This window comes from Peromyscus maniculatus, chromosome 20 (genome assembly GCF_049852395.1).
Source record: "Peromyscus maniculatus bairdii isolate BWxNUB_F1_BW_parent chromosome 20, HU_Pman_BW_mat_3.1, whole genome shotgun sequence".
In the NCBI taxonomy this organism is placed as follows: domain Eukaryota; kingdom Metazoa; phylum Chordata; class Mammalia; order Rodentia; family Cricetidae; genus Peromyscus; species Peromyscus maniculatus.
The window spans coordinates 43,053,893-43,080,900 of record NC_134871.1 but is presented as its reverse complement, the minus strand read 5'-3'; the positions used below and the strand labels follow the sequence as shown (position 1 = coordinate 43,080,900).

Sequence of the window (27,008 nt, the reverse complement as noted above, 5' to 3'; positions counted from 1 at the left end):
ATGGAATGACTGCATGCCTGAGTAGTGGGTATACCCAGATCATAATTCCATTGTCTTGACATCCTAGGTCCAGTTCTTTGATTGCTAGTGCCCTAGCCCTTGTCACCTCTGCTACACACCTGATTCCCTTCATAGCATCTCAGTGAATGTATCTTGTCATGAGCTCCGAGTCAATCAGACTCCCTCAACAAGAATGACTCAGCCCACCTAACATTGCACATTCTGTCTGCACTGCTATTCATTCAACTACAGTGTTCTTTCTCCCATGAATCTACGTAGCTAATACATTCATCTCGGCCACATCTGGCTCACATCTCATTTACCATCAAGGATTATTGTGGCCATCCTATGTAGACCTCAAACCCTATCTACAAACTATGGCATACTTTTCCCCACTGTCCTCACTTTCCAGTATATAACATGGAGTACTCCTTAGGGTCACAGCTCATTAGCTGCTTTACCACTCTGTTCAAGACATTCCTGTTTTGTTTCTTGATGTCTCTACTTAAAGCATTTAAAAGTACTGTGGGGCTGGCACTTAATATGAACTCAGCAAACATTTCCTGAACATAACTGCACCATCAACAGCACCAGCTCTTATTGTCCCTACAATCAATCAGCCTAGAAAGAGCCCGTCCCATGACTCAATGCACGTTCAAGGCCTCCTTCCAGATTCTATAAGGGCTGCTGAGAGCTACCACTAGACAAAAATATTACTACCTTAAAAACAGGCATATTCTAGTTTAATTCTCACCAATCGCAACTGAGCCCATCATTCCAGGACCAACTTTTCTGTGCTGCAAAGTTTTGCCTTTCCTCAACTACCAACCTCTTGCTACCAGCACATCTACAGCTCTTGGCAGTACCTTCTCCCACACTCCAGTGACAGCCACATTCCCTGCTTCAGAGAAATGCAGGTCTGTACTTAAAAACTACCTCATCTGTCCCCCACATTCCTGCTACAAACATTATCGGAGACTAAGGGGGTCCAGCCCCTCAATAGTTCCCTCCCAGGGTCCGGGGAGCATCTACAACCAGCTAATAATTAATCTTTGATGAAAAGAAATGAATCTATGTCCACGAAACTCCTTAGTTCATACACTTCATTATTCTGTGATAGTTCTCTCTACACAGCTTCTATTCTACTCTCATGTCCTGCTCCTTTCTTGCCTTATTTCTTTCTATGTTTATCTACTGTCCCTTCTAGGTTCTATCTTAATTCCTTCATCTAGTTCCGTCCCTTCTAGGTTCTCATCGATCTAATTCTTTCCCTTATCAGCTCCTCTCCCACCTCCTTCTCTCTCATCTGGCTCTTCCTCATCTTGTTCTTACCTATCTGGCTCTTCCTTATCTTCCATCTCGTTCCTCTAGTTCCTCTCTTCTAGCCCTTCAATCTAGTTCTTCCCCATCTCAGTTTGTTCCTCTCAAGTTCTTATCCATCTAGTTCTTCCATTCTCTTTTCTCCGTCCCATGCCCTGGAAATCCTGGTATAAAAAAGGAGGGTTCAAGCTAAATTGTGTAAAGCTATTACTTAACGCCCGCCTCACCTAGGTGGTATCTCCTTGTGGAATTTATCTTAAATCAGGAGACTTGCCTATGGGCTGTTATCACTGTTAGTCCTTGAAAGTTGGGCATCAACCTAGTTGGTGTCTCCTGTTAGTCCTTGAAAGTGGCTAAGGGAGATATCTGATTACAGAGAAAGCCTTTCCTGAGGCTGTTCTCCAAATTCCTGGAATGTATATGTCCAGAGAGTGATCAGTCCACACTATTAGCCTTTCTAGGGAAAACTATGAAGGCACACATGATTTTCATAACAGAATACAGCTGATATATAACAAGCCAAATAACACCCCAAAACTCCTTGGAATTTGGCTTCCTCTGGAGGAATTCCCTAATCCCTTCAGGTAGTGACTTTGCCATAACCAGCTGAGTTCTTATGATATATTCCTGCGGCCTGCAGCAAAACATAGCAGAGACTCAACAAACATTGGTGAAACAAATGGGGAAATCAACAAATAGAAAAGTAAAATGTTTTGTATAAAGTCCCACAGTCAATAGTGGTAACACCAAGGTTTGACCTTAAGCCCATGACTCTAAAACTGACTTTCTCCTTAGCCACAGACACCCTACCACTTAAATCCTCACATGACAAACTAACATACTCCAACCTCCCTCCACAACCCTCACACCACAAGTCAACACAACTCACCTCTTTAAATCCTTTCACGACATCGGAATATGCAGCATCCAAAGCTGTCAGTGGCTTCATGCTCCAAATGTAGACTTAGATCTACTCTGACTTATAGCACAGAAATAAAAAAAGTATATTAGTCATAATAAGGAAGAATCACCTTATTATGAAAAGACGAGAATCCTACAAAAATGTAGCTACTAAAAAAGACATCAGGCTGGTAGGATGGCTCAATAGATAAAATAGATCATGTGTTTCACACACACATGATGACCCAAGTTCAATCTCTGGAACACATAGTGGAAGGAGAGAACTCATACATACATACATATACACACACACAGACAGACACACAGACACACACACACACACACACACACACACACACACACACACACACACAAATAAATTAGTAAATGTAATAAATAATGAATGACCTATCACCCAGCTCACGAGCAGCACTGCTCCTGTTTTGGAGCCAATGCAAAGTTATATTTGCATATTTTCATTTATTCATATTCATATATTCTCTCTCTCAACACACACAAACACACACATCATCATCATCATCTAACAAAAGAAAACTTACTTTGTTACGAGAATTTAAAAACTCTTGATCCCTTGCTGGGCAGTGGTGGTACATACTTTTAATTCCAGTACTTGGGGGCAGAGATAGGAGGATCTCGGATTCTAAGCCAGCCTAGTCTAAGTAACAAGTTCCAGGCCAGTTGGGGCTTCATAGTGAGACCTTGTCTCAACAAAACAAAACAGAACACCAATATGCCTGGAGCCAGTGAGGTGGTTCAGCATGTAAGGGTACTAGTTACTAAGGATAATAAGGTTAAACAGAAATAATAACAGAAAAGTCCTCCCCTTAACCACAGAGCAAGGGGAACTGGAAAAAAAGAAGTGAGACTGCAGACCTTTACACCTCAGCTAGGAAGGTGAAACTGCATGAAATAATTTCTTTAATACCAAGAAATAAAACAGACTTGGGGAGGAGAGATAGAACTGAGGAGGAAAGTGAGCTAATCCTCACATAAAAATGGAAGAAGCAGAGAAAGAGTTTCTACTCCAGAAACTCTTTTCCAATATAAAATTTAATAAACTATCAATAAATTGGACTCCATGAAGTATAAGTATGAAGAATTGGGGAGGCAAGATGGTTCAGTGGGTAATGGCACATGTTGCCAAGTCTGATGATCTGAGTTTGATCCTCAAGACTCACATGAAAAGGAGCGAACCATGCCGGGCAATGGTGGTTCATGTCTTAAATCCCAGCACTTGGAAGACAGAGACAGGAGAATCTGAGTTTGAGGCCAGCCTGGTCTACGGAGTAAGTTGCAAGACAGCCAAGACTATACAGAAACCCTGCCTGGAAAAACCAAAAACAGAGAAAAGGAAAGGAAAGAACAGACTTGGACAAGTTGTCCTTTGACCTCCACATGCACACCCCCACACACACACACACACATATATATACACAAAATGAATATAAAATTTTTTAAACAAAAATAAAACCAAATATTCACTGATAACAACACTGGAAGAGAGATTATGAATCTCTTATCAGCATACTTATTCTTGGCTTAATACTAGATCTAGCAGCAAAATAATACAATTGCAAGTCTACAAATCTCCCAAATGTGAAACAGAAACAAAGCTTCACAAGTTTAACAATTTACAAGTCATGTATGTAATTTCTCTCAGGGTCAGTCATACTGTTTTTACTGGGGAAAAGACCATCTGGAATAACTGCTGTTGAGGCTAGTTTTATGTCAACTTGACACAAGGTAAAGTCATCTGAGAGGAGGGAACCTCAATTGAGAATTTTCTTCCATAAGATCAGGTTGCAAACAGGCAAGCCTGTAGGGCATATTCTTTCCCTCCCCGCCCCCCTTTCCTGTCTTTCTGTCTTTCTAATTGAGACAGGGTCTCACTGTATAGACCAGACTGGCCTCAGACTCTGAGAGATCTGCCTGCTTCTGGCTCCCAAGTGTTTTGGTACAGCCCTGCAGTAGAAACAATTTAGCAGTGCCAAGCAGTTAACTGTTAATGGCAAACAACAGAAGGGGTGAACTATTATAAGGAACACCATTGTGTGATGATGGTTCTGTTTAAGACCGATCAGAAAAAAAAAAAGACTGTTTGTTGGAGTGATGTCTCAGAGGTTAAGAGCACTGGCTGCTCTTCCAGAATCTTCAATTCCCAGCAATCACATGGTGGCTCACAACCATCTATAATGGGATCTGATTATGCAGACAGACCATTCATATACATAAATTATGTAAATAAATCTGACTGATCCATAAGAGCAGATCAGTGACTGTCAGTTACTGAGGGGAACCTATAAAAAAGGTTGTGAAGGCAGTACTTAGGGTGAGAGAGAGGAACCTGTGTTGTCTTCAGTGTGCTGCTCCTCAGCACTGGTGTTTGTCAGAAACCATGGAACTGATCTACCAGAGAAGCAAGGCTTTAAAAAAGGGAACAGTGGGGCCTGGAGAGATGGCTCAGAGGTTAAGAGCACTAACTGCTCTTCCAGAGGTCCTGAGTTCAATTCCCAGCAACCACATGGTGGCTCACAACCATCTGTAACAAGATCTGATGCCCTCTTCTGACCTGCAGTCATACATGCTATATATATAATAAATAAATAAATCTTTTTTAAAAAAAAAAGATTGACTGATTGATTGATTGATTAAAAAAAAAAAGAGGGAACAGTGGCTGGGTGTGATAGTATACATTATAATCCCAGAATTTGTGGAGCTGAGGTAGGAGGATCATTGAGAGTTTGGTGTCAGCCTGGACTGTATACAAGACAGTCTCAGAAAACAATACCCTACTTAGAATTAATTGTGTACTTGACACATCTTAGAGCCATCTGAGGGGAAATCCTTGCTTGAGGAATTGCCTAGATCAGGTTGGGCAGTGAACAAATCCATGGGGGATTGTTTTGATTATTAATTGATGGAGAAGGGCCCAGCATTATCATCCCTAAATGATCCTTTTTGTCTAAGAAAGCTAGTGAGATGGCTCATGGGGACAGGCGTCTGCCTCCAAGGCTGACAACCTGAGTTTAATCTCTTAGACTCACATAGTAGAAGAGAACAGACTCTTCTTATTAAGTTGTCTTATCTCTGTCGTCTCACAGTACTGGGCTCACCTCTATGAGAATACCTATCCATACTCACAGGCACACACAAAATAAATAGATAAACAAATGTCTGTTTAAAAAAAGGCTAGCTTAGTATCAGCAAGCACCATTCCACAATTGTTGCCTCCTCCTGTGACGGACTGTGACCTGAAAGTGTGAGTCAAATAACCCCTTTCTCTCTTACGTTGCTTTTGATCAGAGTGTTTCATCATAGCAACAAAATGTAACTAGAACAAAAATCAAAAGAAAACACAAAAGGGAGAATGTTAGTTGTTGATCTGTTTATGTATTTATGTATTTATTTACTTTGTTTTTTTCAAGACAGGGTTTCTCTGTAGCTTCAAAGCCTGTCCTGGAACTCGATGTGTAGACCAGGCTGGCCTCAAACTCACAGAGATTCGCCTGCCTGTCTTGGAGAATGTTATTTATTAAACACAAGTCACTTATTCTATGGATATTGACATGTGAACAGAGTAGTTTGAACTCAATTTTTCTTTCTAGTTGGATCAAAATAGACTTTCCTGTATTATTTGCATAGGACAATTTTCAGCGTAGACATGCTTTCTGAAAATAAGTAATTTTGAAGTGCTTCTTTGGTTTGTGTAATCTGATTCATTCTGACCGAAAGGCATTTCTCCAGGTGTAAGAAAATGGTGTATTATGGAGGCTGTGTTTTAATGAGCACAGGTGATGGGTATTTTAGAAGTTGAATTATATTAGGATTCTCCTGTGTTGTTTAAGCTGTGGTAGCTCTGGAGATGTTTTGCCAGTTTTAAGTTAATAAAAATATTCTTTCTGATATTCATGTGATAAATATAATCAAACAGTCTTCAGTTAATCAGCTATTGTAAAAGAGTACAATTATCTTTAAATTGCTATAAGTGAGAAAATGTACAGCAAGAAGTACACCTTCCTGAACCTAAGAATTAATTACAGATGCACATTTAACTAATTACCTTCCTTTTTTTTTCTTTCTGAGACACCCCTCCTCCCTCCCTCCCTCCCTCCCTCCCTCCCTCCCTCCCTCCTCCTCCTCCTCCTCCTCCTCCTCCTCCTCCTCCTCCTCCTCCTCCTCCTCCTCCTCTCTCTCTCTCTCTCTCTCTCTCTCTCTCTCTCTCTCTCTCTCTCTCTCTCTCTCTCTCTTTCTCTCGGGTGGGGTGGGGGGCTTCTCTGTGTAGTTACTCTGGCTGTCCTTGAACTTGCTTTGGAAACTAGGCTGGCCTTGAACTCACAGGTTCTTACAATGTAGATCAGGCTATCTGTGAATTCAGAGTTTTGCCTGCCTCTGCTTTCCAAATGCTGGGATTAGAGATGTAGGTCACAATGCTGGGGATGAATTGAATTTCTTAAAAATATTCATGAAAGTTTATTGATTTTTTTTTTCCTTTTTAGTAGTTTTTGGTACTCCATTGAGCAGCTATGTAGCATTTTCCCCTCATAAAATGTTGCTTTAAAAGCCACAGCAATGAGTGGGAGAGGAATTAGAAAATAAGTGTGTAACAAATGTTTGTTTGAATCAGTTCTTTATTTGACTTTTAGAAATAAGGTCATTCTTAAATGTCGAGCCTTCATTACCAGTCTGTGGCAGCACTGTAATGTGTGGTGTGGTGAGAAGAGTCATCGAGACAATGAGGCACACTGGAGTTGGACTCCTTAGGTGGTTCTACTTCCACAGTGCACTTGCTTCTCTGTGTGCAGCCTGCCTTATATCTCTAGCTGTCTGTGTGCTGATGTAGCTATAGTGTAGCACATGATGATATATTGTAGTACTTGCTGATAGCCTCTTGGACAGTTGGTATTTGGGAATAGAAGGTGATGACAATTTGATCCTGCTTTACACGGTGCGTTGTCTCATTATGTCAAGCATTTTCCCCTGGAGATGGCTGCATTGATTTTAGTTTTGGAAGCTTAAGGCATGTTGTGTGTCTGAAGACACTGGCAGTTGCTTCAGCCAGGTGGCAGTCACACTGCAGTTGTCATTGCCTGCAGCTGCAGTGTGGAGTGACCACACATACTACATTGATTCCAGTTGGAGTTAGTGTGTGACTGCTGTACTTACTGCACACAGTGAGTTAATCACCATTTAAAGTGTCTTCCAAAATGTTGCATTATGACCTATTTTCATTGAACAATTAGCATAAATGCAGAGTGGTACTAAAATAAAGATGGGGCTAGCAGCTGGGTGTGGTGGTACACTCCTGTGATTCCAATAGTGAGAGAAAGAGGCTAGAAAATTAATACTTTGAGGCCAGCCTGGGGTACGTGAGAACCTGACTCAGTACCCCAACACACTTTATAGAGAAGAAAATAAGTTTATTTCTTATGTTAGAAAAGAATTTTAACAGACCTTTAAAATATATTAAAACTTACCACAGAATGCTTGCCTAACACACATGAAATCTGGGGTTGATCCCAGCACTGCAAAACAGATACCAACCTCACTTTTAGTTTTTCTGCTTTCAGGGTCCTCTCTGTGAAGACCTGGATTAAATAAAACTTCATAGTCTGTGCCTTTCCCTTTTCATTCCTTTTTGCTGTGATTATATACGCCAACAGAAGCAGTTGGGCAGAGAAAGGGTTTATTTGTCCTACAATTCCACCATTGGGCAAGGACTTGGAAGTGGTTAGCCACTTACATTAGAGAGCACTGAATTAATGTATGTATGTTAGTGCCCAACTCATTTTTACAGCGTTTAGAATCTCTTGCTTAGGAATGGTGTCACCCACAGTGGGGATCTTCCCACCACAATTAAATAATAAAGATATTACCCCTTAGACACAGGCCTGCACAAACCTAGACAGTCCCTCTGGTCATTAAGACTGCCTTCCAAGGTCTAAAAGCTGGTAACAGCAACCCTTTCAGTTGCTTGCCTACCTTGTTTTGTTTTGTTATTTTATTTATTTTACAATTTAAGACAGGACCTCCCTATGTAGCCTGGATGGCCTGGAACTCCCTAGGTAGACCAGGCTGGCCTCAAACTGACAATGATCCTCTGGTCTCTTACCTCTTAAGCCCCCGGGGTTATAGGCATGTGACATTAAGCCTGACTCTGGAAGTTTTTATTTTGAAAACTTTTTTTCATTTCTTGGAGGAGACTCAGAAAGTGAAATAGTAATAATGTCTCACCAGCCATTAATATTTTGTCATCTAAGCACACATACTCCTTCTCCCCTCCATGTAAATAAGCATTTACATATTATATAGGTTTGTGTTAAGTACTTATTTTTTTTTAAGATTTTATTTATTATGTATACAGTGTTCTGTCTGCTTGTATGCCTGCAGCCAGAAGAGTCTTCCTCTGCTGCCACCTTTTCTTATGTGCTAATCTCTGGAATCTCCTCTGCCCCATTCCCTCTTTTTTGCTTCAGTATAGTCTGTGTCTAACAGCCATTTCTCTCTCTCTCTCTCTCTCTCTTTCTCTCTCTCTCTCTCTCTCTCTCTCTCTCTCTCTCTCTCTCTCTCTCTCTCTCGATTTATTCATTTATTATGTATACAGTATTCTGCCTGCATAGATCCCTGCAGGCCAGAAGAGGGCACCAGATTGCATTACAGATGGTTGTGAGCCACCGTGTGGTTGCTAGGAATTAAACTCAGGACCTCTGGAAGAGCAATCAATGCTCTTAACCCCTGAGCCATCTCTCCAGCCCCCATTTTGTGTCTCTTAACAGAGGTTCTTCCCCTTGATACAGGGTCCATTCCAACCACAGGCAATATCCAGTTATGCTTCCTTAGTCTTTTCACTTGAGGTATGTTTCTCTGCGTGGATGATTTTTGAAGGATATAGGCTCTTTGTAGGCTTTTCCTTAATTTGAGTTTGTATCAGGTTTTCTGATGATTGAATCAAAATGACTCATTTTTAGCTGATCTGTCCCAGAGAGGATATTGGGTCTTCCTTAGGATCAGGATAGTACATGGAACAAATTTGCACTGCTGCTGCTCCTCTTCTATGTTAACTTGATGACTGAAGGCATATATGTCAAGGGAGTCAGTCCTATCAGGAACTAGACAGACAGTTGTGCTGCCAGCAGCCTGAGGAGTTCTTTTTAGAGACTGTAAAGATGAGATTCTTGACTTCACCACAGGAAAGAATTTCACGACAGGCCAATTTGAAGCAGAGTTGAAATTTATTAAGAAGAGGTTTAATAGATTTCAGCAGAAATTAATAGAAAGGTACTCAGGGAAAGGCTAAGACACACTCAAGAGCCTTGTTGTGGGTTTTTCAGGAGATTAAAACTTGTGGCTTCATAATACCCACAGGGATGATTTTGGTGAGGTAGGTTTTTGTTTTTGTATTTTTGAGACAGGTTTTTTTCTGTATTTTTGGTGCCTGTCCTGGATCTCGCTCTGTAGATCAGGCTGGCCTCGAACTCACAGAGATCCGCCTGGCTCTACCTCTCAGTGCTGGGGTTAAAGGCATGCGCCACCACTGCCCTGCAATTTTGGTGAGTTTTGAAATTGGTTATCAAAGGGTGGCTAAGAACCTTTTCTTCCCCTCCCCTCCCCTCCCCTCCCCTCCCCTCCCCTCCCCTCCCCTCCCCTCCCCTCCCCTCCCCTCCCCTCCCCTCCCCTCCCCTCCCCTCCCCTTTTGTTTTTAGTAAATGAATTCACATCTGGTTCCTGGGGTGCTCTGGATAGGATTATAGTCAAACCATAGGTCATGTGTTGGTGGGAAATTAAGGCGTTTTTACTGTAAACAAAATCTTAATAGTCTTGTTTGTGAGATTTCCACATAATTTTAGTTTACAGTTGGGAAAGGAGTACGGCCATACTAGGTTCTGTATGCTTAGGCCTTGAGGTAGTTTGCACGAGAATGTCCCCCATAGGCTAAGGGAGCTTGGTCCACTGGTGTTGGTGCTGCTTGTGTAGGATTAGGAGGTGTGGCTTTGCTAGAGGAAGTGTGAGCTTTCAGATCCACATACCACTTCCTAGTTTGCTTTCTTGCTTGGAGTTTAGGATGTGAGCTCTCAGCTCACAGCTACTTGAGCTGCCATATCTGTGGCTTCTCTGCCTTGGCAGACTATTCCTCTGAAACCATAAAAATCTTCCTTCTGTGAGTTACCTTGGTCATAATGTTTTATCACAGCAATAGGAAGGTTACTAGTACAGGCCTATAGCATGGTTTATTGCTATTTTAACATTCATATCTGAAACATTATATCTGTTTATAAAAGCAGTGTTATCTCTGTGTCAGCAGCCTTTATAGAACATGTTGATAATTGTGCTGGAATTCATGATACTAAGCTGACGAGAAACTTAGACTCTTGGGTGAACGATCCTTTCCTTGCCTGGGATTTTGTCTCAGTCCCTGGACAGGTCTGATTCCTAGGAATTCGTTAGACTTGCAACGTTTTTAAACCCTGTCTTAAAACTATTGAAGACAATAAGGATGGAGTGTGGATTTTATTGTTGTTGTTGTTGCCTTCTCTGGAATGCCTCCTCCAAATTATTTTTCAGCTACTTGTCAGTAAAGCTTTTGTCACTAGAGCTGGGCCTGGCTGGCTTGGGGAGCATTGAATCAAGGGGCAGTGGACTCACAGACTAATGAGGAATCTTGCATCTGCAGCCCTGCAGCGGTTATGTTTTCCTCCTCCCAGGGGTTCACTTGGCTTCTTGGAGTCTCCTGTTGTAGTGCATATGTGTTAGTTTTTGTTGTTGTGACAAAATAAATACCCAAGAAAAAATAACAAGAAGGGGTTTTTTACCTCTTAGTTTGAAAGTTTATTACATCATGGTGGGAAGGGTGTGGCAGGAACATAAGGTGGCTGGTTATATTTCATTCACTGCCAGGAAATAGAGATGAATGCTAGTACTCAGTTTGCTTTTTCCGTTTTATTCAAACCAGGACCCCACTTCAATAGAGCGATGTTATCCACCACATTCAGGTGAATCTTCCTCTCTACTTAAATCTTTCTAGAAACATCTTGATGGACATACCTACAGTTCTGTTTCCCTGGTGACTCTGAATCTTGACAAATTGACAATGAATTTGGACCATTACAGTATCTTTTCAGTTTACCACAGATTTACGTTTAGATTTAGATATGGGAGTAAGGAGATGGATAGCTCAGGGGGTAGAGGTGCTTGACACCAAGCCTTACAACTTACTTGATTCCATCCCTGGAACTCACGTGATGGGAGGAAATAACCAACACCTGCAAGTTGTTCTGACTTTTATACATGTGCAGTGATATATGCAATTGTGCACTCACATACAGTAAGTAAATAAAGTATAATAAATTAAAAAATAGATTTATATTGATATTGTTTGTTCCACTTTCCCCATAAATTTGTAGCAGCTTATGCTCTGAGCACATCATTTACACTGCCAGATGCTTAACCCGAAGTCCTGAAGACCAGAGCAGGGCAAGATGCCAGGCAAGAGGGTGCAGAACCATGGCACATGCCAGATACTAGGAGAATTTTCAAGAGGACATTCTGAAGGTTTGGCCTTCTTTGGCTGACTTTTCAGTGTCTTCAAATAATCTTTAAAAAAGGATTTTGTTAAATTTTTGTAGGCAGTTTTATAAGAAAGAATGAATAAAATAACAGAAACCCTTCAGAGGCTTGTGACTCTAGGTCCAAAGAACCAGAGCTATATGACTCTAAACCCCTACCTATGTCTTGCAAAATTTTCATGGTTTCACGGTACATGGCCACAGGTGCAGCTTGCAGCTATGGCAGTAGGCGCTTACTTGGGCAGAGAACAAGAAATACTGGTATTCAACTCAGCAGCCTTTTCTCCTTTTTTGTACTTTATTCATCAGTGCTACAGTCCATGAGATGGTGCCCTCTACATTCAGAATAAGTCTTCTTCCCTCAGTGAATCCTTAGGAAAGGTCCTTGCAGACTCAACCAGAGGTATGCTTCACTGATGCCTTAGTTATTTCTTTTTGTTCATGTAGTCCCTTGTGCACCTGCAGTGACCATTCAGGCCTGACACATACTTTATTGATATTTGTTGTCCTTTCTTTTTCCTTTCCTTTTCTCCTTTCTTCTCATCTTAGGGAGACTCTTGGACTAGCCTGTGGACTAGTCCACACCAGTGGGTGTGCAGAATGGGCATTGGTGCAGGAGAGGAACATTATGGTGACACCCGCAGCTACAGTGCCATGGTTCTGTCCAGCCGTCATACTGTATCCCTGCATATCCCTGTATTTTGATTGCCACCATTTATTCACTAGGTGTCACTGATGTATTTGATTTGCTTTACTCTTAAGAAATTTCTCATTTGTATGGTCTGCTTTCTACAGGGTGCTTTAGTAGACCTTTGGTTTCAGATCACATGCTGCACTGAAAAACTGCCTCTGAATAAAGTTATCATAACTCTTGGAAATATGGGTTTGCATATATGTGAGCAACTTACTTTCCCCCCCTTTTTTTATTTAAGAATTTTTTTAAATTACTTTACATACCAACCACAGATCTCCCTCTCATCCCTCCTCCCACTCCCTCCCAGCCTCCCCTCTCTTGACCAACCCCCCTATCCCCTCCTCCAAAAGGGTTGAAGCTCTCATAGGGAGTCAGCAAAGCCTGGTACATTCAGTTAAGGCAGGACCAAGAGCCTCCCCCCTGAATGAAGGCTGAGCAAGATGTCCCACCATAGGTAATGGGTTCCAGAAAGTCAGCTCATACACCAAGGATAAATCCTGATCCCACTGCCAGGGGCCCCTCAAGCAGACCAAGCTACACAGCTGCCTCTTGTATGTAGAGGGCCTAGTCCAGTCTCATGCAGTTCCATAGCTGTTGGTCTAAAGTTTGTGAGGCAAGCAACTTACTTTAAATAATTGAACCAAGGGAAGGATCTGGGAGGAGTTGGGAGAGTTGAAAACCATGGTCAAAATCTATTATATGAAAAAAATTTTTAATTAAGGGGAAAAAAAGTTGGGCCAAATTAAGCATTACCGCTTTTGAAGAGATAATTGTTATTGCTAAGCAAAGGCAAAATTTTTGCTTAAGAAGATCTTTTATCAGTATTCTGTTTGAAAGGTGACAATACAAGTCATTATCAAAGTCAGTAGAAAAGAAAGCATCTTTTTAGAGAAGGGGGAGGGGTGATGAGAGAGGGCTGTTTTTAGAAGTGAAGTTTACATGTTAAAAAATAGAAATAGGCCTGGAGCAGATGGTCTGAGAATCTCACCAGCATTGTAGCAGAGACTTGACAGAATATACTCAAGAAAATCCTGGTGTTTAAAAACTCACCTCGGGGGCGGGCAGTGGTGGCACACACCTTTAATCCCAGCACTTGGGTGGCATAGGCAGGCGGATCTCTGTGAGTTTGAGGCCAGCCTGGACTGCAGAGTGAGTTCCAGGAAAGGCACAAAGCTACACAGAGAAACCCTGTGTCAAAACACCCCCCCCCCAAAAAAAAAAACACCTCACCTCGGAGGTTGGGCTACCTCCTTGATGAGTTTAATGACATGCTACTATGCTTAACTATATTTTCTTTTATTTTTAAGATTAAAACAAAACAGTGTTAGATTTATAATTTCTACAGTGCTTGTAGTTTCTTTAGGAATTGTATCTACATCTTTTTTCTTGACTAACTAAAACTTTGTTCCTGTATAACAAATAGTGGCTTTTATTTTCTTTTTTATTGTGTGTGTTTCTGCATGTGAATGTGACCATATGAGTACTGGTACCTGGAGGCCAGAGGGACCAGTTCACACTGAAGCTGGAATTACAGGTGCTTGTGAGCCACCTGACTTAGGTGTTGGGATCTGAACTTGGGTCTTCTAGAACACTAATTGCTTTTATCTCTCCAGCCTTGTTGTTGTTGTTGTTATTTTCTACTTATTTGGTGTGTCCCCCCCCCCCCCCCCCCCCCCCCCCCCGACAGTTTCCTCTCTGTAGCCTTGGCTGTTCTGGATCTCACTCTGTAGATCAGCCTGGCCTCAAATTCAGAGATCCGCATATTTCTGCCTCCTGAGTGCTGGGATTAAAGGTGTGAGCTGCCACCATCCAACTAAGTCCTGTTATTATTATTATTATTTTAATTTTTTTTTTCCGAGACAGCGTTTCTCTGTGTGGTTTTGGTGTCTGTTCTGGATCTCTCTCTGTAGACCAGGCTGTCCTGGAACTCACAGAGATCTGCCTGGCTCTGCCTCCTGAGTACTAGGATTAAAGGTGTGCACCACCACCACCACCACCACCACCACCACCACCACCACCACCACCACCACCACCACCTACTGGCTATTATTATTTTTTAATGGTCTTTTTTTTTTTTTTAAATTATGTATACAGAATATATGCCTGCATGCCAGAAGAGGGCACCAGATTTCATTACAGATGGTTGTGAGCCACCATGTGGTTGCTGGGAATTGAACTTAGGACCTCTGGAAGAGCAGTCAGTGCTGTTAACCTCTGAACCGTCTCTCCAGTCCCTGTTATGTAGCATGAATCTTAAATGGTCTTATTAATAAAATAAAACCTGGAGCCAGGTGTTGGGGTGAATGCAGGAAGATAAGAGAAGCAGAACAAGCCACAGCCACCTCATCTTGCCAGTTCCTTTTTCCTCAGGCTGGAAGCCTCTGAGTCCTCATCCAGAGTGAATCTCAGCTGAACTGTTGCTCAAAAGCCTAAAAGCTTAACCAGCTCTAGTTCCTGGTCCTCATGCCTTAAATACCTTTCTGCTTTCAGCCATCACTTCTTGGGATTAAAGGCATGTGTCACCATGCCTGGCTGTTTCCAATGTGGCCTTGAACTCAGAGTTCCAGAGGGATTTCTGCCTCTGGAATGCTAGGATTAAAGGTGTGAGTGCCACCATTTTGTAGCCTCTGTATCTAGTGGCTGTTCTGTTCTCTGACCCCAGATAAGTTTATTAGGGTGCACAGTATTTTGGGAACACAATACCACCACACTGTTATTTTAAATACATGCATTTTATTTGTTAAATTTGTTTTCCAGGTTTTGTCTGGGATTTTATTTAGTTTTTTAAAACTAGAAGTTCATCACTTTTCTTTAGAAGCTTTTTAAAATAGTTTTAGGTGTGTGTGTGTGTGTGTGTGTGTGTGTGTGTGTGTGTGTGTGTGTGTGTGTGTGTATCAGGGCGTGGTGGCACACACCTTTAGTCTCAGCACTCAGGAGGCAGAGGCATGCAGATCTCTTAGCTTGAGGCCAGCCTGGTTTACAGAGCAAGTTCCAGCCCAGCCATAACTACACTGAGAAACTCTGTCTTGCAGAAAAAAACCAAAATCAAGCTTTTAGGCGTGTTTGTGTGTGTGTGTGTGTGTGTGTGTGTGTGTGTGTGTGTGTGTGTGTCTGTTTGTTTCTGTTTCTGTTTCTGTGTCATCTGCAGTCAGAAATCCTGTCTCGAGCCCTCCCCCCTAAAAAACCAAACAAGTTCTATTGATTGAAAAGCTCACAGTAAGGGTCTGGGGGAGGATCTGGTGTATTCTGTGAGCACAAGAACCTCTGTTCCTCATATCTCCCTTTTTATTTTATTTTATTTTTATTTTTATTTTTTATTTTTTTGGTTTTTCGAGACAGGGTTTCTCTGTATAGTTTTGCCTGGCTCCTTTCTTTCTTCCTTCCTTCCTTCCTTCCTTCCTTCCTTCCTTCCTTCCTTCCTTCCTTCCTTCCTTCCTTCCTTCCTTCCTTCCTTCCTTCCTTCCTTCCTTCCTTCCTTCCTTTCTTTCTTTCTTTCTTAGAAAATTGTGGCTGTAATAGAGATCAAAGTTGAATGCATTGTCTGCATGGCAACCATAATAGAATTATAAGAATAACCAACAGAGGACTAAGGAAAGGGAAAAGCCATCTTAACCATGATGGCCATTCAAAGGTCACTTGAAAGATTTTTATCTTGGGGCTGGAGAGGTGGCTCAGTGCTTAAGAGCATTGGCTGTTCTTCCAAAGGACCTGGGTTCAATTCCCAGCACCCATATAGCAGCTCACAACTGTCTGTAGCTCCAGTTCCAGGGGATCTGGTATCCTCACATGGACATAGATGCAGGCAAAACACCAATGCACATAAAAATAAATAAATTTAAAAAAAGAGATTTTTTTATCTCTTTATACAGAACCTTACTTTGACCATTGATAGTATGGTGGAAAATCTGACACACTAAAGCAACACTTGCCAAATTGTTGACTAAGATTATTCTTAAGCAGCAAATAATCTAATAGCTGTTTTATACAATTTTTTTTTTGTTGTTTTTTTTTTGAAACAGGGTTTCTCTGTGTAGTTTTGGTGCCTGTCCTGGATCTCACTCCGTAGACCAGGCTGTTCTCCAACTCACAGAGATCTGCCTGACTCTGCCTCCCAAGTGCTGGGATTAAAGGCATGCACCACCACTGCCTGGTTACAATTGGTTGTTAATTCACCTATCTCTTGACTAGTATCTACTCATATTTTTGTTGTAATATTAGTAGTTTTATAATTGTACAGGACATTTTTGAACTTTTCTTTGTATTTCAGTAATCATTCCTGGGACTGGTAATAAAAAAGCCTTAAAACAATGCTTAGCATGGTAAAACAATACCTTACCATCTCCTATTTACTGGGTGTGCCTTTTATCCCCCAATAAAAAGCATTTGGATTCTGTATTGACAAGCTGAGAATTAACATGTAGTCAGTAGACATAACAGCATCATTTTTTATGTATTTTACATACTTTATATATATAAAAAGACATATATTATGTCCTTGTTGTTTCCCTAAGTCATTAGCTTATTCTTGGGACGTCTCCTCTTGATGGGTTTGTTGTCTGTTTCAGACATTTGATTTGTCCAGTGGACTTTGGAATGCTGTCTTAATCGGATACATCAGAGTGGGAGCCCTCTGGAACTTCATTCGTTTTCTGGAAAGATAAAAGCATAACCTCACCCTGATGTTAGAAAAACACTAGGGCCTTTCTATTTATTAATTTCTCAGCCTTTCCATTTAACATACACTTTAGACTGTCTCCTTTAGGGAGAAAAGGCTGTTGGGCAGTAGAAGCATCCTTTAAAGTGAAAAAAAAAAAAGAAGAAAGAAAGAAAGTAAGAAAAAAAAAGGGCATGGCTAAATGTAGCCTAGTATGTGGGGATTTAGATGGGGATATATACCCTGTTTTTATTTTTAAAATTTTGCCATTTGAATATTTGGTGTCATTCCACAGTTGCTTGACTCTGTGGATTGGAAGGGATTCCAATAAGATGATTAATATTCCTTAAATTGCAAAATTCCTTAAGTCATTTGCTAGCATGAATCTTAAAAGTTCTTATTAGTAAAATCAAACCTGAGGCCAGTTATTGGGGTGAATGCAGGAAGATCAGAGAAGCAGAACAAGCCACAGCTTCCTCACTTCACCAATTCCTCAGCTGATCCTGTTTCCTCAGACTGGAAGCCTCTGTGTCCTAATCCGGAATGAATCTCAGCTGAACTGCTGCTCAAAAGCCTAAAAGCTTACCCAGCCAAAAACTTCTAGTTTCTGGTCTTCACGCCTTATATATCTTGTTGCTTTCTGCCATCACTCCCTGGGATTAAAGGCTTACTTCTTGGGATTAAAGGCGTGTGTCACCACGCCTGGCTGTTTTCAATGTGGCCTTGAACTCACAGAGATCCAGAGGGAATTCTGCTTCTGGAATGCTAGGATTAAAGGTGTGAGTGCCACCGTTTTCTAGCCATGTATCTAGTGGCTGTTCTGTTCTTTGACCCCAGATAAGTTTATTAGGGTGCACAATATTTTGGGGAACACAATACCACCACACTAGTATAAGTAGGCCCATTACCAGTTTTTAGTTGTGATGGGAGTCCTAGAAAGAAAATGTATAAAGAGCTGTTTGACAAAGTCAAGTTCCAGATATGACACAATGGTATTTAGGGTTGGGGTAGTATTCTGCAGCTGACTAGTTGGGGAGGGGCACTATGCACTCCTGTAGTGCACAGGTCTCTACACACTTGAAAACAAAGAAGGCCTCAGATAGACAGCCATAGTTCCAGATGTCAAGCTGATGTGAGAACCACCCACTACTAATTATGCACTAGAAGTTTGGAATACTGTGTAAAATATGTCTTCCATAGAGGACAGGCTCTCGTGAGCCTCCTCTAACTTCCTTCCTTGCCAGAGTCTGATCATTTATGTCAGACTAAGGGCAAGCACAAAACTAAAAGCAAACAAAACCTACTTATTTAACAATGGTCATTAACTTTTGTTTTGTTTTGTTTTGTTTTTAGACACAGGGTTTCTCTGTGTAACAGAGTCCTGGCTGTCCTGGAACTAACTTGCTTTGTAGACAAGGCTGGCCTTGAACTCACAGAGATCCGCCTGCCTCTGCCTCCCAAGTGCTGGGATTAAAGGCATGAGCCACCACTGCCCTGCTCCGGCTCCGGTCATTAACTTTTAAAGATTTTAAACCCCTGACCATTTACATAAGATTTGGGAATCTTCAAAATGCATGGGAAATTTTAAACAGCAGAGTTTGGTTTTTGAAGACTCATATCTACCTCATAGCTTTTCCTAGTCTCTTGAGGGTTGGGGGTCTTGACCACTGTAGCTATTTCCAGTCTCTTCAGCCTGTCTAGCAAATTCATCTTTAGCTGGCCAGCATCAGGATGAAAAGGAATAAAGAAAACACAGTCTTTTAAGTCAAGTGTAATAATGAAATGTTCTTGAGGAATGATAGTAGGATTGTACAGCACTGACTGGAGGCCTCCCCCCCCCCATTGTTTTCATAGTAGCATTTATATCCCTGAGATCATGTAACAGCCAAAATTTATTTTTTGCCCTTTTATGAATTACAAAATAGAGGAGTTCTAAGGACTACCTGAAGGTTCTATATGTCCTAGTTGCTGGTCCTGTTTTACTTTAGCTCACAAAGGGGCCATTGATCAATCTATACTGGGCCATTACAGCTGTGAGGGCAAACAGAAAACTAAGCTCTAGAGCAGCCTAGCCTTGGTACTCATGCTGTGATTGGGGGTGGGGTGAGGGTTGGGGAAGGGAGGGTTGGGCTGAGAGGTCTGCAGTACCTGCTGCCCAGCCAAACTCAGGCCTCAGACTCCTTTCTGGAAAGGGCCATGGCAGGGCAGTAGAAAGGGCCCCCCCCCTCCCCTCCCCTCCCCTCCCCTCCCCTCCCCTCCCCTCCCCTCCCCTCCCCTCCCCTCCCCTCCCCTCCCCTCCCCTCCCCTCCCCTCCCCTCCCCTCCCCTCCCCCTCCCCCCCTCCCCCTCCCCCTCCCCCTCCCCCTCTCCCTCTCCTTCCTTCCCTTTTTTTTTATGTTCATAGTAGCTTTATTTTTTATTTTCTATTTTTTTAAATTTAATGCCGAATGCTGTTTATTGAAGGAGGGAAGAGGTCTTAAATACAGGCCTACAGCACAATGGAAGAACCACAGAGGGCAGAAGTTTGCTAGGATGTTTTACAATCTTGCATCTAAGCTGTTAACGCCCATTATACAGGATACACAGACAAGGAACTTCCCTTAAGCATTCAGGAGGGTGGAACCCAGCAAGGAATTAGCATAGGGAGGATATCAAGGTCAAGGTCAGCAAGCAAGGCAACAGTTACCCAAAACGGGGGCCAGGACCCTACAGGTCCCCCTTTTACTAAAAAACGAGCTTCTGACTTAGGTTGCATGGACGTCAGCAGGTCACCTTACCCATCATGGAGCCGCCTGCCCAGGCCGCACAGGCGCTCTCTCTGTCTTAGGTTGGTGAGTGCCCCCCAGGAATTACCCGTCTCTGAATACTCATTATCATACAGGCTCAATCGTGTGTGAGCTGCAGAGTTAACTGCTGCCAAAGTGGCACTGGGCTTGCAATCTGTGTGTTCGACACAGAAAAGACCAACAGAGGTCCTATCCCACCCATAGCCAGTAGGCTAAAGGCAACTGAGCCATTCCCTTCCTTAACGAGCCTTACTGAAAATTGGAGTCCTGGTAAGATGGTATCCCAAAAGCAAATGGAACTTGAGTTTATAAATTTATAATTTTCAGAGCCAATTGAAATGTATATAACTACTGAATTAAATTTATCATGCCCAATAGAATGAAAGATTAACTAACTGTGGTAGCTATTTTTGCTGCCAGGGTGTCCACTGTGCTAGCTGTAGTAAGCAATTATGAAATGATAATCCCAGAAACAGTAGCTCCCTCCCTCCCTCGTTCCCTCCTTTCCTTCCTTCTAGTGCTCAATCTGCATGTATACCTTTATGCCAGAAGAGGGTATCAGAACCATCTACAGATGGTTGTAAGCAGCCATGTAATTTCTGGAAGTCAAATTTAACTGCTGAGCCATCTCTGCAGCCCTATCCCCCCTGACTTAGTTAAGGTTTCTATTACTGTAAAGAGATACCATGACCATGGCAACTCTTGTAAAGGAAAACATATAATTAAGGTGTCTCACTTACAGTGACATGGTAGTGTTCAGGCAGACATGGTACTGGAGCAGTAGCTGAGAGTCTTATATCTTGCAGGCTGCAGGAAGTAGACTAAGACACTAGGCAGTATCTTGAACATATATGAGACCTCAAAGCCAGCCTCCACAATGACAGACTTTCTCAAACAAGGCCACACCTCCTGATAGTACCACTCCCTTTGGGGGCCATTTTCTTTCAAACCATGACATCCCTTTCATGGGCTCTTTTTACATTAGCTCCTATGTGCTTCCAGTTTTCAATATCAGTGGCTCTTTGTTTAGGAAATCAAGGATTGGATTTTACAGTTGCTTGTACAAATTTGCAGAGCTGTTGCTCTGAGTATTTTGATCCTCTGGATCTTAACAAACACCTTTAATTTAATTGAAGCTTTGCTTCAGAGGACTGAGACGAATCCATGGTACTTCACTCTGACAGTCACAACTCCTTGGGTAAGAGAACCGAATTCTATCTTCCACTTCTATTTAAAAGAAAAATTTTCGACCGGGCAGTGGTGGTGCATGCTTTTAATCCCAGCACTTGTGAGTTCGAGGCCAGCCTGGTCTACAGAATGAGTTCCAGGACAGGCTCAAAAAAAAAAAAAAAAAAAAAAAAAAAAAAAAGAATTTTCTTAATCTCTCTGAGGATCAAACCCGTAAACCTTGGGCACCAGTTGAGGGGATCTCTGCCTCCCACATTCTAGGACCATGGGCACTTTGATTTCTGCTTTTTGTGAGCTGTGAACTTTTTTTGGCCTAGTTCTTTTGTGTTCTCTACTTCTTAGTTCTTTGCACAAACACAGAAGAAGCACACAGCAGGATGCTTGAAGGGACAATAGCCATTATTAGGTGCCAGGAACTCTCAAAGCTCTTTATGTTAATAGTGTTATTTAATTTTCAAAATAATTATGAAATCTACATGCCATTTTTTTCTTGGGACAGGTCAGGCTGGCCTCAAGCTCATAATCCTCTCAGCTTTTCCTGTACTGTGGTTACAGCCTGTGCCACCAGAGGCAGTTGATAGATGCTAATGAGTTTAACTGTGGAGAAAAACTTAAGTTTTTGGAAGCTTGTCACCAAAGGAGTTACTGTCATTCATTTTTTGTGTTGTGGAGTTTGGGGTCCAGTTTTGAACCCAGTTGCTAAATGTACCTTTGAGTTTTAAGGTGGTAGTGGGACAAGAGATGATTTGGGCTTTGGTGTCCCATGACTTTTCTACTTCCACAGAGTCTGATCTTGTAGTTCCTTTCCTTCCTAAACCTCAGCAGTGTTGTGTTAGTAAGTATCCTATAGTTTGTTAGAGGATTCAAGAATCTAAAATGTAGACATACTTTACTGTGTACAGTGCTGTGTTGCCACTGAGTCCTTAGTACCTGACCATGGTCTGTCACTCCCATTCTCTTGATTAGCACATGGTCATTGTACCAAATGATGAGTTTCACTAACATTTTCTGGGTGCATCTCATGGGCTTTGATCATGTCTCTTGACCTCATCTTTATTCTTTTCTTGCTCCCTCTTGCTGAACCTCTCCCTCCTCTCAAACAGTCTTCATTGTCCTCAAAAGTCTAATTTTAAATATAGATTCTGTGTCTGAGAGGAAATGTAGTATTTTCTTTCCCCTTAGTCTGGCATGTTTTGCTTTATATGATGATTTCCAGTTCTATCCGTTTTCTTGGCAAGTTATATACTTCTCTTTTTCTGTATGACAAATAAAATTGTTATGTATATCTCCCATATTTTCTTTATCCATTTCTTCATGGGTATCTAGGCTGGTTGTATAACATGGCTTTGTGACTAATACTATAGTAAACGTGCTATGCTAACTTCAGTTCAGGAATGTTATAACTGGATTGTATGGTTGCTTTATTTTCTTAATTCTCTATAGTTATTTCCACAGTAGCTGCATTAGTTTATATCATGGTCAGTGTTTATGCTGTCTTCTTAGTGACACCTATTTTGATTGGATGGAATCTCATTGTAATTTTAATTTGCATTTCCTTGTTGGGTAAGAATGTTGATTATTCATTGACTATTTATATTTCAAAAAATATTTGGTTAATTCATTTGTCTATTTTGTTGTTTGGATTATTTGTTCTTTTGGTGTTTAACCTTTTACTTTATATTTCCTGGACATTTATCCACTGTTGGATGACTAGCTGGCAAAGTTTGTCTCCCATTCTTCAGACCTTCTCTTTACTTGGTTGTTTCTTTACGATGCCTTTTAGTTTGATGCAATACCATTGTCAGCTATAGTTGTCATTTCCTGGGCTATTGGAGTGCTTTTCAGAAAGCCCTTCCCTAGGCTGCATCTGTAGGTGTTTTCTCCCCCATAGGGTGAAATATCAATCTAGCTCCAGTCTTAAATATGTAGTTATTTAGTTTTCCTTGTACCACTTGCTGAAGAAGCTGTATTTTCTCCAACTTTTATTTTTGTTATGTTTGTCAAAAATCAGCTGACTTGCATGGGTTTATTTCTAGGTCTGATATTTTTCCTTAATATCCATGTTGGTTTTTGTGCCTGTACTGTGCTGTTGTTTGCTATTATGGCTCTGTAATATTATTTGAAATCAAATATTGTAATACCATCATCATTGCTCATTTTGCTCAGAATTGCTTTGGCTATTTGTATTTTTTTTTTTTTTTTTTTGAGAAAGAGAGTGTGTGTGTGTCAAACTCATGCAGAGATCAGAGGACATTTTTACAGTGGGTTCTCATCTTCTACCTTGTTGAGACAAGGTTTCTCGTTTCTGCTGCTGTTTTTCTGCTGGTGTTGGCTGCTTACTCCTGGATAGGCTGACCACAGCCAGCCATCCCTGGATCTTCCTGTTTCTGCCCCCCCATTCTGCTGGATTACAGATGACCTGGGCCATCATATTTTACTCCCTGAGCCATCTCCCTGCCCTTTTTCCTATTTTCTGTGACGATATTACTAGAATTTTGAAGGGTTTCTTTGACTCTGTAGATCCCTTTTGGTATTATAACAATTTTTGCAATATTAATCCTCTGGTCATGGTCTCCTTTTCTGCTTCATCCTCTTAGTATTGGTCCTAACTATCTCAGAACTTCTCATTATTTGTAGGCTTGGTAAAAATATAAGCAAAAATTACCCTTATAAAATGTTTTATTGTTTAACATTGTATAATGTTTTAAAAATTGTTGGGGCTGAGGATGTATGTAGCCTAGTTGGTAGAGTGCTTGCTCTCATAGTATACATAAAGCCCCATAAAACTGATGTGGTACATATATACAGGAGTCTCAGAAGTTCAAGGTCATCCTCAACTACTGGTGAGTTCAAGACTAACCAGAGTTACCTGAGATATTGCCTCATGCAAACAATAAAAACAAAAGTCAAAATTGTTATAAAAATTAAAAATGAAGTACAGTGGTTTATTCCTTTTATCTCAGTACAAGGGAATCTGATGCTGGAGGATTTTCAGTTCCAGTCCAGCCTGCTCTCTGTAAGTGACATCCTGTCTTAGAACAAACAACTCCCAAAGCATAAATTTTACCAAATTTTAAAAAGTCCACATTGTGATTACTGTGTGTATGTATGATTTGTATATGGGGTGTGTGTGCCATGGAACACAGCAGAAGACAGCTTTTCAAGTCCATGTTGTCCTTTTACAACTTTACTTGGTTTCTGGAGATTGAACTCAGATGATCTGGTTTGCATTATTGGATGGCAACTGCGTTTATATGCGGAGCCATTTCATTGGTCCAGTTTTAACAGGTTTTGAGTTTACAGTTTACTATACTAAGCACTTTTCATTTTTGTGAACATATTGCCAGAATTCTTTCATTTTGAAAATTTCCTAGCCAACAACTTCCATTTTGTCCATGCCTAAATTCCTTCTCAACACCATTCTGCCTTTTGTCTTTATGAGTTTGACCCTCTAAAATAATTCACACATTTGGAGTTTTACAGTATCTGTCTTTTTGGCTTACTTTACTTAGCATGTCCTCAAGGTTTATACATTGTGACAATCTTGATTGTCAACTTACCTGGATTAAGAGATTTTATTAGGCAGCTAGGTATGGTAGCCCATGCCTTTAATCCCAGCACTCCAGAGGCAAGTGACTTGGAGGCCAGCTTAGTCTGCACATTGAGTTCCAGACCATCCAGAGCTACATAGTGAGACCCTGTCTCAATTAAAAAAAAAATGCCTAGGGGGGTTATTGAACCTGTTTCAGGTATATCTGTGAGAGCATTTTCAGAAGTAGGTATTGGTCTTTGACCTGATGAAAGCATTAATAGATTCCTAGTGTGCTAAAGTAAGAAAAAAAGACAGGGTCTCTCATTGGTCTGGAATTCATCAAGTAGGCTGGCCAGTCAGCCTGAGAGTCTTGGTCTCTCCAGTGCTGGGATTACAAGTGTGTGCCACCGTGCCTGGCTTTTTTCACATGGGTTCTGGATCTAATTCAGGTGCAAGCACTTTACTGAGTCATAGCCTCAGCTCCTTTAATTTTTAAAACAGGTTTTATTATTATTATTTCAATTATATGGTCTACCAAAAATGCTTCAAAACACATTTCTTTATGATAACATTTGGCTTGCATACCATCTTATCCATCTGTTTACCTGGGGTCATGTAAAAATTTATTGGATGAAAAGGAGACCTAAGTAGGAAAATTTTAAGAAGCCTGATATATAGCACTTTTTTTTAAACATAAAAATGTCAACAGTTTTAAATCAAATGAGTTTTTGCCTTTTAGAGTAGACTTCTTGTGACAACCAATGCTTACTCCAACAGTGCTTCTGGGTTTTTTGGCTTTTTTTGTTTTGACCCCTTTTTAAAGATTAACCTTCAGAGCTAATATGTGTCAATCCAATTTTTATTATTTTATGGTGTAAGATGGGGGTCTCATATAGCCCAAGCCAGCCTCAGACTCACTGTGTAGCCAAGACTAGTCATGAAATTCTAAGCCCCCTGTCACCATTCCCAAATACTAGGATTATAAGCAGGTACTACCACATCCAACTCCATTTTTACTTTTTTTTTGTTTTTAAATTTTCCGGAGCTAAGGACTGGACCCAGGGCCTTGTGCTTGCTAGGCAAGTGCTCTACCACTGAGCTAAATCCCCAACCCCCCATTTTTACTTTTTAAAACAGTAAATTAACACCATTACATTGAGCATCATCTCTGTTGTACCTTTCACATTACCAGAAAAAGAAAAGAAAAGAAACACAAATATAATCTAGGTAATAAACAATAGAGACTACCAAGAAACATTTAAAGTCAAAAGGTTTGAAAGACCAAAGCATAATGATGAATGTGAACAGGTTAACACCTCAGTGAAAGAACTTCTGGATGCCAAGCTGTATGCTGCTTATAGAGAGGCCTACAATCACATGGCTTGAAAACATAAGAGAAAAAGAAGAAGACAATATATCTAGAAAAACAGAAATGACCAGAACATTTAGGTAACAATATTTATATTAAATAGAGCAGAATTTGAGACTGAAGAGTAGCATGATGAATATGTGAAAAATGTCGACTTTGCTAAAAATAAAAACTGGATTTTTTAATAAAGTAGTTTGGCCTTAAGTTGGCTAAACATGTTTTATGTGAAAGCTAAAAATATTAGTGAATTAGCATATATAGACAATAAATTTTGTAAATTTTTGTTTATTTGTTGGTTTATTTTGGTGGTTGGTGCTGGAGAGTGAACTCAGAACCTTGCAGATGCTAAGGATTATTATTATTAATTATTATTTGTGTGTGTGTATGTGTGTATCTGTGTCTGAGTGTGTGTCGCATATGTGGGAGTACCCATGGAGGACAGAAGAGAGCATTAGTTCCCCCAGAACTGGAGTTATAGGAAATTGTGAGCTGCCCAACATGGGTACTGAGAACTGAGCAAGAGCTTAACTGCTAAATTCTTTCTAACCACCCCCATCTTCTTTTATTTTTTTTAATTCAGACTTGACATTTCTTTATTTCAGTTCAAAATGCCAGTCAAAATTTTACTGAATAATGTTGGAATTAATAAACTGACTCTAAAGTTGATATGTAAATATAAGAACTTAGATTAGTTCCAATAATTCCCCCCCCCCAAGATGGGGGGTCCTCTGTCTCCTGAGTTCTAAGATTAAAGGTGTGCACCACCACTCCCAGCTCCCAATAACTTTTTTTAATTTATTTTTATTAATTAAATTTATTCATTTATTTTACAGCCCTACCACAGTTTCCCCTCCCATTCCTATCTTTTAATGAATAAAATTTTCATGTAGAATTGGACAAGTTACTCTAAATTTCTTGGTGAGTTGGAGTCATCTGTAGATAATAGCATCATGACAAAGCAGAAGGGAAAGAATCAAGGCCATCA

At 40.9% G+C, this 27,008-nt stretch overlaps 1 protein-coding gene across 18 annotated transcripts in view; it reads left to right on the top strand.

The window, feature by feature from the left end:
- The window catches only part of Ptk2 (protein tyrosine kinase 2), a 221,218-nt gene that overhangs the window by 32,469 nt on the left and 161,741 nt on the right, over positions 1-27,008 (top strand). For 3 of the 18 annotated variants that reach the window (XM_076556037.1, XM_076556049.1, XM_076556035.1), the window contains one exon: positions 12,111-12,204. The exons of the other annotated variants lie outside the window; for them this stretch is intronic. The gene's annotated coding sequence lies outside the window, so the exon portion shown is untranslated. The remainder of the gene's footprint in view (positions 1-12,110; positions 12,205-27,008) is intronic. 18 annotated transcript variants of the gene reach the window in all.